General features: G+C 43.1%; 1 long non-coding RNA gene across 1 annotated transcript in view; it reads left to right on the forward strand.

The window, feature by feature from the left end:
- Positions 1-13,016, forward strand: part of LOC132684895 (uncharacterized) — a 37,157-nt gene extending 24,141 nt beyond the window's left edge. Inside the window, exons 3-5 of the long non-coding RNA XR_013550568.2 lie at positions 2,883-2,968; positions 8,583-8,656; positions 10,096-13,016. This is a non-coding gene — a long non-coding RNA (uncharacterized LOC132684895). The remainder of the gene's footprint in view (positions 1-2,882; positions 2,969-8,582; positions 8,657-10,095) is intronic.
- Positions 13,017-13,895: the final 879 nt, after the last annotated feature.

The raw sequence follows: 13,895 nt of genomic DNA on the forward strand, positions 1-13,895 counted from the left end.
CAGGCGTCCCTCCCCTCTAATATTTTTTAATAAACGCTGAACCAGAATATCATTCTGGCATTTCTCTAGAACTTCATCCTGAAATATAGCTTTTTATTTTACATCTGCAGGCTTTTAAAGTTCTGTTAGTCTCCCAGAGCAATATTAGAAAGGCAATCTTACGGCTCAATCCTTTATCACCAAGCAAGATCCCACTGAAAACAACAGATAAAATGCTGCTCCTGGGAAGTTGCTGAATATGTTACCTGAGATTTTTGGGCACCCAGAAATTTAAGAATGAAAAATCAGGGTTTGTTTTAATCTATGTTTTTAGAGGAAACAGACTCTTTTTATCGATCAAGTGAGGGTATATTGTGTGGAAACCCCTACATAAAGCCCTTCAAGAGACAGATGTAAAAAGTGCAGAAAAATGCCCTGCTTGGCAGGGCTTTATAATGTAGCTGAGAATCTAAGTCACCAAAACACACTGACTCAGAATCAGAATGCTGGGCTAACTCGTTATTTGCTACTTACCACATTTCCTTAGTTTTAAGATACACATCCCTTCCTCCAAGTGTATGTAATTGAATGTTGCAGAAACACTGGGATGTGTTTTACAAGCAATGTGTATACATAACATGGTAAAGTTTCCTCACTTCTTAAAAACCTGTTGTTAAGTTGTGTTATGTCTTACAACAACGATGTCTAAGAACCACGGAGGTAGCCATGTGGCAAGTCATTAAAAATGTCTGTGACTCAGTTTCCCTCTCTCTAAATGGAAGCCATAGGCCTGGGCTTACATCACAGGGAGGAAGAGCAATGAAACGAAGGTTTTTTTAAACTGTAAAGTGGTGGATAAATGGTAGATTCCATGAAAAGACAACGAACAATTTCGTGCGAATGTCTATGTCCCGGAGTTGTTTTGTTTTCTCCTCAAAGGAAAAGTACCACGATGTGTTGTATCCTAGATTCATTTAACAGGAGACATATCTACATTGTATAGCAGACATGCATGTATTTTATGGATAAAGACTGAGTGGGCTGAAGAGGGAAGGGGGGATGGAACATAATTTTTTAATCTATACACTTGGATCAAGTTTCATGTGGCCCGGAGAGACCAGCATGTTTATAGCGATCTCCACAGTTCATTACAGGCATTACTTCCTGAGCACAAAAAAGGGCACGTGACTTTGACAAATATGTGTGAATTCTCTGAGTTTCTCTTTTGTAGGGTTTAGCACTAACTCTGTGCTTCTTCCTCCGTCCTTTTCCTTAGACATTTGAGCCCCAACAGTATACCATGCCCTGGGAAGACACAGGCAAGTCAACTGGGTGGGAGGTGAGGGATGCGCAGAGTGATGGGATATGGGATGGAGGATGGAGAGGAGGGAAAAGGGGAAAATCAAGATGCTTGGCAGAGGAATTACCAAGTAAGCCGAGTCACAGAGGCCCAAAGCAGCCTAGCCCATGGAGCATGGCCCCTCTGATTCAACATAATGATTGCTCATCACTGATAACTCAGTATTGCTCTTCCAGGTATGCTGGGATATTTGTTTCTATTTCAAAAAGGTTCTTCTCACACATCTTCAAATACATCCTTCCTTTCAGCCAACTTTGGCCCAGGTAGGTCAACAGGATCATCTTGTCTCTGACCTGGAAGGGCAGCGTTCACTCAAGGAAAGTGTTGCAGTGGAAATCAAAACCTTTCTTGTCTCCCAGTGGGAATGTCTGATAAATGCCTATAAGATGCTGTGAGGCAGAATAGGATAGGTTGGGCAGACAGACTCTGCTGTTGGCCTGAGATCAGAAGTCCATCAATACCATTTACTAGCTGTGGGTTCTTGGGGAAGTTACTTAGCTTCCACGAACCTTAATCTCCTCCTGTCCTAAAAGGATATGAATAATATCTATGACATAGTTTTAGAGTATTAAATGAGATATAAATCATTTTACAGAGACCTGGTTTATTTTCCTCTATAAGGGGCAGGGCATCAGGGAGAACTTGTTTTATGCTTTGTTCTGCTTGGGAAATCCAAAGAGGGAAGCCCATTAGGAGTGGGTCATCACTGGTATACATTATGGGTATACATTATGGTCATCAATGCTGAATGGTGTCATATGTAACTAAGCACGGGTTGTGATTGAGAGATTCTGATTCGGGCACATTTCCAGTTGTATGATTTTACACAAGTAACTTGACTTTTCTAAGCCTTCAGTTTCCAAATCTGTAAAATCAGGCTTCCTGTCTCCTACGGCCGTTGCAAGGACCTAATGAAATGATACATGTAAATTGCTTAGCACAAGTCTTGGCACGCAGTAAATGGTCAGTAAAGGTTTACTGACATTGAGTTTGTTCATCTGAGATTGGTATCCTCAGGCTAGGAAGACCTATCACTAGTGTTCCCGTATGAACTCTGGGCATTTTCTAATGGGAATATTTCTCTCTTTAGAAGCCCACCTTATCAAAGAGCAGGTGCTTTTGATTTCTAGAAAAGCCTGATAATGATAAGATCTTGCCTACAATTTCTTAGAGGTGGGGGCCCAGCTAACAATCAGGTATATGATACTCCTTTCAAGGGCAAGTTGAATGAAGTTGGGGAAGCGGAGTCAACTTTTGTGGCAGGCAGCTCACTAGATGTTGAATTTGCATAAGAAACAGAACAGGACAAAATGTACTTGGGCTGAACAGTATTTGATGCTTGCTCTGATAAAAGGTAGGAGGCTCCTATTTTTTCCTGGTAATTACCCACTGTTTCACTCCTCCACCCCATCCCTTCTCTGCTTTCCAACACCCCTCTCCCTTCCAGAGATGATGATGGAGTCAGAGGGAGGCCACTGGGGGATGGACCCCGGGGCAATGTCTCCCACTGAGACTTAAATTGCTATTTCTCCATAAAACACAGAAATGAAACTGATGGGAAGATTTGAACAATCCCAGGATCCTGAAAGAATCCAGTAAAGGGGATTTTATGGCAGACTCATCTGAAAGGTGAGCTCATCTTTCCTGTGCTTTTCTTTTGCGAATTGCCAGGCAGTAGGAGTTGTCTGTTCTATTTGAAGGTCTTGCATGATCTGTGAAAGCTGACCCAGACACCAAAGGGTTGCCATTTGCAAAGGTCCAATCAACATTTTCATTCACAGCTCAGAAATCATATAGGTGATGAATCATGATGAAAAACAAACCAGGAAGCACTTACAGTAACAGATGGTACTTTAGAAATAAAGCTAATAAACATGCATTAAAGTTTAAAAGGCTTCTTTATTAACTTATTTTTTAAAGCACACTGTTTTGAGTTCGTTAAGTGTTGGCTTTGTTAAATGGACTCCATTGTTTCCTTTAAGCCCTGAATCAAGCCTTCTTCTACTTTGTGGGAGACTCTTTTGCCAATTTGCAAATGAGTGGGCGTTCCCATACAGGCTTCAATGGCTTACTCCTTGGGAATTAATAGTTCTCCAGAGAAAGTGGTGTTCCCCTCAGAGAAAATACACTTCATAAAGGAGAACTGAGAAGTGAGAAAAGAGCCTGTGCTGATAGGGCATCAGAAATTCAGAACAAGAAGCTCTACCTCCCCCATCCCTCCCCAGATCTAGCAGCCACCATTTTCTGGGAACCAGACTGACCCAGGCAGATAAACTGGTCTTTCCAGGAGAACCTCCAGTCTTAACTGGCTAATCTCTAAGCAGGGGATAAAACCTTACCATTTTCTCAGGAGAGTAGAACCCATCAGCCCCTCCTTTGCCTGTCTCCCCACCACCCTCCTCACCTCTAATTGTAAGACTAGAGAATGAAAAATAGCTCCTTTTCCGTTCAAGATTAAGGATCTTATTGCTGGTCTAAAACATTCAAGGTGAATAATTTGTTAAAACTTCCTAAGGTATCATCCTTTTATTCTCTCATTCATTCATTCATTCATTCACTCACCAGACACATAATGAGTGTCTCTTATGTACCAGGTAGTAATCAAATAACATATATGAATATGTAGACAGATGGTCCTCGACTTAATGATGATTCAACTTAAGATTTTTTGACTTTACAATGGTGTGAAAGTGATGTGTTCAGGAGACACCATACTTCAAATTTGAATTTGGATCTTTTCCTGGGCTAGCAATACATGGTACAACACTCCTCGTAAAGCTGGGCAGCCCCATCCTAAGTTGAGGAAGATCTGTGGATCCTCTACTTGGGGTAAATATAAGGATATTGAGGAAGGACACATATGGGTTATAAAGATAAAGAATAACAGGAAAGAGAAGAAGCATCTAATTTAGACAACCTGGTCAAGGAAATCTCTTTGAAGAGATTTAAGATGGAGCCTGAAGGATGAGAATGAGCTGGGGATTTGTTCATGTGTATACACACATGTATGTGGGAGTATGTATGTAGAGGAAGAGTATTCTAGGCAAAGGGTATGGCATTTAAGGAGGCTCTGATTTAGAAAATATTTGCCGAAGTTGTTCTTTGGAAGAAGTCAAAGAACTTTCAAACTGCCCTCAAACACAGGAGAGTATTATTCTGTATTTCCTTGTGAAGTCAGTTGGTGACATTTTGGCCAGTTAGCCAAAAGAGCCGTAGTTAGACTCCTTCTGAAGTCCTACAGATGTTCATCTCTGATGTGCCGTGACGAATTCTCTCACTCGTTCTCATTACTGCAGCCCCTTCAGGCAGGCACCCTTGTGTAAGTGTGTTTCTGAGGAGAAGCCCATTTCCATATTGCACCAAAAGGGTTTCTGTGTAACTGCAGGGCACATACCTGCCAGGGGTTCCCCTTTGCTCTGAGAACCAAATTGCATCCTGGGGTTGGGGAAGGAGTGTTTTCCAAATCTTGCAGCTCTGTTAGCATTCTCCCTGCAAAATGTATGTTCCACAGAGTGCTGAATCATCTCCTGTGCCAAATTCTGAGTAGTTCTATTCTTCTGCTTTTCTGACCCTGCACTTGGGGGTCTCGTTTGTTTAATAAACTGGCAGAATGACCTGTGACACTTTTAAGTCTGCTTTGCATCTTAACGCAAACATTGTGCTTTTCTGAACCTGGAGAATTACAATGCCTGTGTTAAACATTTTGGAAAAGTTGAAAATTTCGGAAGGTGGAACTGATAAAGGCTAAAGGGCGATAGGTTTGATTAAAGCAAATTGTAAAGCATGGCAGAACTGTCATCATAGCATCTGTAATTCGTTGTTTGATTGAAGGAATTTAGAGGAGTAATTTTTTGTTGCATACTTTCTTTACAAGGTAATGGTTAAAGTACAAAGTCCTTTCATTGGATCCATCAGGGTTTGTTTTGTTTGTTTGTTTGTTTGTTTGTTTCTGTAATGAAGACTTTTTTGCCTGTATGGCCAGAGGGAAATCGTCATTAAAATGGATTAATTGATCAGTAGCTGCAAGGAGCAAAGCAAAATGCTGGAGCAGTATGTGTGCATAATTACCTCTCATTTACCAACCATTCTTTTAGAGCCATAAGCCCAGGGCTGTGATGGATCCATGGGAAAGGGTACCAGCAATTCTGAAGCTGGAGGTCCTTCCTTTCTTGAGCCGGGCTTTTGGGGGATGGAAAGTAGGTGTTAGGTGATTTCAGAAGGTTGCAGATGGGTGAAGGTCAGGGTGGAAACTAGGACCAGACCACATTGGACATCATTGACAGAAGACATGAGCAGTAAAGAAATATTGGTACAACCTGAAGGGCCATGGGAACGGATACTGGATGATGGGGGATTTTTTGTTGATGTTTTTAAATGTAAGTGAATGAGTGGAATCTCCATGATATAGACAATCCAGTATTCATTCTTCAAAGACAAGCTCAAAGCAACCTGTTATGTGAAGATATCTCAGATCCCCCTACCTCTGAGGACTTTGAACTTTTTGAACTTCTGTTGTCTGCCTCATGTATATGGCATCTAGTATGTGCTGCTATGTGTATGTTTTGTCTTCGTAAATTGAGAACTTGTAGGTCTCTGTATTGCCTATAATACCGAGATGTCATAATGATTGTTTACTGAAGGATGATATTGTCAAGTCCTGTACAAGAATAAAATAGAAATAGAAGATCATTTCTCACTCATGTGAAGTTTCAAATGGGTTTGCTCAGTTGAAAGACGGTCTTCCTGTGGTTACCCATGGAAATGAGCTTCTCGATTCTCACTGCTTGCTCTGCTCTCCTCCAAATCCTCAGAGATCTCTGTAGTGAGCAAGCAAATAGAGAAAAGTATGGAGGGCCTCCAATGGGGAATGGGAAAAAGCCAAGCCTGGAAGAGGCACACATCATTTCTACTCATAATCCATTGGCTAAAACTCAATCGTGTGGCAACATTTAGCTTCCGTGGCATGCCCAGAGATTAAAAATGAGTTTTGGTGAGTAGATAGTAGTCAAATATAGATAGCTAACTTTGGGAAGATTATGTGGCTATCTATCTATTGTCTATCAAGAATTAGTTTTATTTATTTTTAAAATTTCTTTTAAATCTTTATTTATTTTTGAGAGAGAGAGACAGCGTGTGAACAGGGGAGGAGCAGAGAGAGAGGGAGACATAGAATCGGAAGCAGGCTCCAGGCTCTGAGCTGTCAGCACAGAACCTGATGCGGGGCTCAAACTCATGAACTGTGAGATCATGCCCTGAGCCGAAGTCGGACACTCAACTGACTGAGCCACCCGGGCGCCCCAAGAATTCGTTTTATTACTCCCATTTTACAGATAAGAAAACTGAAATGGGAAGATCAAGTCACTTGCTGGAGTAAGGACTGGTGCTTGAATGTAATCCATGATTATCTGGCTCTAAAGCTACCACGCTGTATTTGCTTATTAACCTGATTTCTTGCACTATTCCATCATCTTCTATTTCCCCTGTCACTGTTTCTATTCAGGCCTCAAACATCCTAACTTAACTGCTATGATAGCCTTAGGCTGTGTTCCTTAATGTCAGTCGACCAGGCAAATTATTGCCAGATCAATCTTCTTAAAGGACAGCTCCAACCTTATCTATTCACAGCCTGAAAATCTTTAATACATGCTCAGTAAACATATGTTAATTCCCTAGTGAATGAAAAGCAAAGGCCCTGACCAGGGCTCAAGGCCCCAGATTAGAGAATTATCTGGAAAAAATCTGAGAGCATACCCTGGGTCACAGAATGTCCTAACATTCTGTGGGTAAGCCTGTTTCAGAAGCATTAATTCTGGGTTGGTAAAGAACGACTTCTTTCCTGATCTCATTCTAGGAAGGGTTCGGTATCTTACTCCCTGAAAATCTTTAGGTTTAACCACATAGACCCCTGTTTTTGGCACAGAGAGAGAAGAAACTGCCATTGGATATGGCACACAGCTCTTAAATCCACACCCATGCACATGCTCAGTGAATATCAGCCTCTACACTGACTGTGGGCACGGAAAGAGTCACGGAATGCTCCTGAGACTGTGCAGGGGCTCTGTTTAATTAATCCAGTGATTCATCTGGAAAAACTTGTTTATTTTGGCACAATGGCAGTAGCAGATTTTCTATAAGGAAGGGATTTAAAGTAACATTCCAGTTGAAAAGATGGGATGTCTCAGTGATTAAGGGTAACTTACATAAGACTGAAAAACCCCAATTGCTCATAGTGAGGATTGAAATGGTTGATATGGATTATAGGAAAACGGAGGTTCCCAAACCCTCTTTACTGCTACAACTGCACTACTGTCCAAGTGATGCTTTTCGCACTGTTGAGATTCTCTGCCCCTTCTTCATCGCCCAGTGCTTCCCCTTCTGCTTCCTTTGGCAACATGGCAAGGCTGTGCCTGTCAACCCCAGCTCCATTAGAAGTGCCCACTATCGGTCATCTCCTGGGCCCCGGCCCAGCAGAATTGCAGACAGTGTGATGGTTACTTTGATGGCAGCTGGCTATGTGGGGAAAAAAACATCAAACAAACAAACAAACAAACAAACAAACAGAAAGGGGCTCGTTCTCTCTTTTGTGTCCTCCACTGCTGAAATCTGAAGAGCAGACCCTGCAGTGATAATGGGAACAGGGTTCAGTACAAAGACTTTACACATTTCAGAGTAGCCAGGCCTTGTGACCCAACGCAGACAAGCCTCAGGTCTCAGAGCACAGGGTGGTGGACTCCCTCCTTGGTGGGGGCTGGAGGGACAGAAGAAATTAGGGTCCAGAACTGGATATGTCGGTGGCTCTCAGAACTGGCAGGGCTTTTGGTGGTTATCTGGCCAGAACAATAAATCCTGGCGCAATGCTGCTGCACCCCCTTCCCAGGCCCGGGGCAGACAGTCCACTGCATGTTGAACCCCTCTGTAGATTAGTGCTCAGTCCCAAGAGAGGATCTTATTGGTCAGCTGGTACCTTATTGCAGAGCTCTTTTGCCAGGCCAGCTATCTCGATGATTACTGACCAGCCTATAGAAGGACCAACTCCTGGTCCAATCAGCTGAGATCCAAGTTAAGCTCATGCTGGTTGAAGTACAGCAATCAGGCGTAAGAAAAATTTGGATTCTCTTTCTTTCAGAGGGCGGTTGTAAGTGGGTGGCCCTTAAAGTGTGATGTCCACTTACATTGAGGAGCTATGTGTATGATGAGTAAATTACTTAACCTCTCTTTCTCCCACTTTCTCATTTGGAAAAAGGTGGTAATGCCAATACCTGCCTCCAAGGGTTGCTGTGGAGACTGAGCTAAGACAGATAAAGTACTTGGCACCCAGTAAGTGCTCGTAACTAGTAGCTATTTCTATCACCTGAACACCATTTCTCAAAGTCCCTGGAGGGCAGTTTTTTCTGGGTCCTTCTATGGGGTTCAGTTCCCTTCATGTAAAAGACATCTTTCATCTGAGCCCTTAGGGCTCCCGGATAGACTCAAGAACTCACATGTTTCAGGAGCTGGGGGGGTCCCACCTTTTCAATTGCCAGCAAGTGGCCTTCAAGGGTCTGGGAGCTTCAAGGGTCAAGGTGCTTCTGGCCCCCAGCGCTGCCTTTCTGACACTAACTCTTCTTTTAAATCATATCCTATGGAACCATTTATCTACCCGTATCTGCCCCTGTGCTGAGAAATCAGGTCACAGCACAAAAACATGCAGGGCTAGAGCTTGTAGGAGAAATTTAGGTCAACCCCCTACCACCTTCCACCTGCAGGATTGGGACACAGGTGAGGTGTCTTTTTGGTTTTGTTCCCATCTGCTTTTATCTTCATCGTCTGTCTTTACAGAGTCCATTGATTTAGTGATTTTGTGGTCACTGAATATTTGTTATATTTAACAATTCACAATCAAACGGTGTTATTTGACAGTGACCCAGTGAGCCAACAGGTTGGCCCGAACAATGATACGGGTATCCTCCAGTTTTCAAAAGTTTTGCATTCTGCCACTTCACTTTTACGAGAGATCTACATTAGTACCTGTCTTCACTAACTGAAAGAAATCCAAGGAGGATTTTTGCTTGTACAAAAAAAGGAAAAAAGCAAAAATAGCGGTCAGCGTTTGTTTCCCAGCGAGCTGTTACAGAGAGGCAGCATGTACCTCGGGCAGCAAGAGCGGTCCGCCAACCTCCTTCCCCAGAATGACTCTCAGCATCTCCACATGAAGCTTCCAGAGCTGTGAACTGTGTCTGTGAGCACCTGTGTTTTATCCCCATTTATTTTGTGCATCCGTTAGCAAGATGTATCCTAAGGTATCAAAAAAGCCTAAGAGAGGTTATTTGTTGGGCCTGGCGATGCTCAAAAAATTTCCCATGTAAATTAATAGTCATTGCTTCTTTGCTTTTACTCTTTCAGCTTATTAAAGGTTTCGTAAGAACACTCTACATTCAGATAGTGGAGGGAACCTGTAGCGACATTCTGGGACCAGCCAGAATGTACACGCAGCTGTAAGATCCTTTATGAGAGAATCTAGTGCGGTGATTTTTTTTTCCTTTACTTTTTTAAAACAAAGCAAAACAAAACAACACAGAGTAGCCCAATATGTTGAATCTGAGCAACTTGGACAGCTGCATAGTCCGGCCTGCAATTTTTTTTTTCAAGTATTGCAATTGCCGGATAGTTCTGTGGCTTTGTGCCCTGCCCTTTGTGCCCTGTGACCCTTACTGATTACTTCAGACCATTTACACTGCTTTAGTTTCTGGTTGGAAACTAACTCTGCTCTCTTACAGATGGATTAAAAAGCTATGGAAATCAATCCTTCCCAGAGGGACGTGAAAGATGGCTCAATCCGATACAAAGTCCATTTGTGGCTCTATGCACACTCCGAGATAGGCACAGCCCAACACAGTCTTCCCTTGGAGAACAGAGGGCTTGGGTTTGGAGGGCACTTCGATCCCACCCCCACCGCACCCCCCATTCTGGTCCTGCTTTTGGTCAAATGGCTCCACTTCTCTGGCCATTCATTTGCATCAAGCTCCTTACGAGGTTATGATGAAGATCAGAGGAGAGGCATCAAAAAATGTTTTAGAAACTAGACGTTGTATATCAAAGTATATAATTGCAATGATACAATTTCTTGCTACTAAGCAAAGTCTGCAGACAGGTAGGTGGAGGTTGTGAGTGCATTTTCTTTTTTTCTTTTTCTTTTTTTTTAATATTTTTTAAATGTTTATCCATTTTTGAGCAACAGAGAGAGACAGAGCGCCAGCGGGCGAGGGACAGAGACAGAGGAAGACACAGGATATGAAGCAGGTTTCAGGCTCTGGGCTGTCAGCACAGAGACCGATGCGGGGCTCGAACTCACTGACCACTAGATCATGACCTGAGTTGAAGTGGGACGCTTAACTTAACGCGCCACCCAGGTGCCCCATGAGTGCATTGTCAATACTCTAAGATCACACATACATGCACGGTCCTACTAGAGACCACTATTTCTTCTTTTTTTAAAATTTATTATTATTATTTTAATTTTTATTACTTTTTAAGTTAAATTTTAGTTAATATACAATGCAGTATTGGTTTCCGGAGTAGAATCCAGTGATTCATCACTTGCATACAACACCCAATGCTCATCACAAGTGTCCTCCTTAACACCCATCCCCCGTCTAGCCCATCTCCCACCCATCTCCCTCCATCAACCCTCCGTTCTCTATCTTTAAGAGTCTTTCATGGTTTGCTTCCCTCTCTTCTCTTTTCCTCTCTCTTCCCATATGCTCCTCTATTTTGTTTCTTAAATTCCACATATGAGTGAAATCATAGGGTTTTTGTAGAGACCACCTTTTCTAATAGTGAAGCTGGTCTGGTGGCTGATGGTGTTTTTAGCTGGAGGAAAGGCTGCCGATTAGACTGCTTTGCTGTGCAGGTGGAGAACGGGTCTTGAGTGGTGGCTCTGAGCTGTGGCTTTTGCACAGCTGTGGGCGGTGAGGCTGAGACACTTCCTCGAGAGCTTACCAACCTTTTCCTTTCACTTTTCCTGCCCTCACTCCCCTTTTTATTTTTAGGTTATTTTTACTAAAGAAGTTATATTTGCTCATCGCAGATGGTCTAGGAAGTTTAGAAAACATTAAAGACACAGAGAAAAATGCATAATCCCATCTCCTTGAGGCAACCCCTGTGGAGACTGTGAATTGTTCCCTTTCTTTTATTGTTGTTGTTCCTGTTGTTTTAGCTGTACATTTTTCAGACATCTTTGAGAGCCTATGATTTATGACATTTTGGTATCCTGCCCACCTCCATTTCTGATTGCAGCATAGTAGAACCTTTATGATCCCTAGGGATAGATCTTGGGACCCTCTTGAATCCCCATATTTGCTAACACTGGTATAGAGTATAATTTCCTCAATAAAATTTCTCTCACCCATTTCACCAGCAGTTGACTCTCTGTTCAGGATAAGTTTCCACTACTTACCATGAACTTGTACATCTGTGACACTAACTGCATTCTACTGTAGCCTGTTGACTGGACTCCATTACTGACTATGGAACTGGATCCCAGAACCCAATCTTTGACTGCTCGAAACTCAAATCCACTTGACCAGAAAGAACAAATGACTCCATGTCTTGGACTTTCAGGGTCACTTGTGAATAGTTTAAACCTCGAATATTCAGCTGTGGCTACCAAGGGTGTCCTGATCCCTGCACCGCTGAAGAAGGGCAAGTCAAGATTCTGTTTCTCATCCATCTTTCTTGACCTTCTCCCAGGTGGAATTTGGAGACTTGCAACCTTGGAGAATCACCTCACTTAGCCTCATTGCCATCCAGGGAGGGCAGACCCACAGCAAAAGTCTTCTATTTTCCAGCTGGTGAAAGGGATTGAGGTGGGGATAAAGCAATGTGACCGTAAGCTGCCCCCTCCCAGAATCTCTCATGGGGCCCAGTAGAGGTTTCCTATCAAATGGCCACTGGAAAGATGCAAATGTCGACCTCTCCCCGCTGCACTTGAGCTTATCCTGAGTGGAATCAGAATTCTCTCCTCTGCATAACTCAAGCCTATGACTTCATGCCAGGGCCTCCTTTTGTGAACACACTAAAGCCATTATCCTAGCAGGCAATCCTTGTTTTTCTACACTTGTGATTTCAAGGGAGCTGATAGTGCCATCCCCCCTGGAGCCAGCCTCATTGTCCCAGGCCTTTTGGAACCCATATTGAGTAACTTTGAGGTGGCCCATTAGAGGTGGCTTACACATTGCAAGTGAGAGAAGGACAAGAAAGTGGCTTTAGGAGAAAAGAACAAAGCCAAACCAGTGAGTTGTGAAGCTGATTTGGGCACAGGTTTCAGCCCTCTGCTACTCCTCCTTTGATGGCAGCCTGCTAGTTTCATCAAAGGGAGGGAGATAGTGCCACACTTCAGAAGACATCCTAGGGATGCCCGGATTTTGTAAAATCTTTCTGCAACCAAGTGTCAGTCACTCTTTTGCTCAGATGTGTTTAATGGCTCCTTATGATTTCCAGGATAAAATCAAATCCCTGGGTATCAATACTTGGAGGGACCCCTCAATGATCTCCCTTAACTTGCCCTTCTAGGTTTTATTCCTTTTTCTCCATACCATTTAGTAGATTCAGTGTGGTCTCTTCATTGTGTTCCACTGATTAACCCCTCCTCTGCTGGCAATGGCTCCTCACCTCCTTCCTTACTTTCTCTTCAGGTTACTTCCCATACTCACCTAACACATCACTATTTACAAAAGTGCCTTTCCTTAGGTCAGAGGTTAGGAATAGGCAGGCCATGGGGCACCTGGGTGGCTCAGTCGGTTGAGCATCCGACTCTTGATTTTGGCTCAGGTCATGATCTCATGGTTTGTGGGTTCGAGCCACACGTCGGACTTTGAGCTGACAGCATGGAGCCTGCTTCAGATTCTGTCTCCCTGTCTCTCTTTCTCTGCTCCTCCCCCCCAAAAAATTAATTTAAAAAAAAAGGAATAGGCAGGCTATAGATTGATTCAACCAGCAGACTACATGACTTGTTTGGCCCTCAGAGAACTTTATGAATTTGAGCCAACATTTAAAATTGGGAGATTTCACATAACCTTTAACAACCACCTTTATCTCAACTCAATCTGAAGAATAACACGCTCTGACCATACTGTGCCCACATTTCGGCACAGTGGTAGTTGTGCTTACAGACTGACTCTCACATGCGGTTGACAGGTCACATGCCCCCCTGTTGTCATGGTCCCTACCATTCACAGACAGTTTGTATGCATGTTTCCACCTGCTTCTGCTTCTCAAATTCATATTCCATCTGGACTCTGCAGGCATTTGTGTTTTTAACTCCTGCCTTAAGTAAAACAATAATAATTTTACAATAATAAATCATGAAAACACATACATGGAGTCTTCCAAAGCACTACTAAGACAAATGAAGGCACCGCCTAGAACATCACACTGCAGAGTGGGAGAGGATATCTGGGTTGTGATCTTGCGGGGAAAGCCTAAATTTCCCCATCCTGGATGGTCTCTGCAGCACTTACAGGGACAGGCAGTGAGGGGTGAGATGGGAGATGTGGAAGAGAGGGAGGACTCAGGGGTC

Source organism: Panthera onca, chromosome D2 (genome assembly GCF_046562875.1).
Source record: "Panthera onca isolate mPanOnc1 chromosome D2, mPanOnc1 haplotype 2, whole genome shotgun sequence".
NCBI classification, from domain to species: domain Eukaryota; kingdom Metazoa; phylum Chordata; class Mammalia; order Carnivora; family Felidae; genus Panthera; species Panthera onca.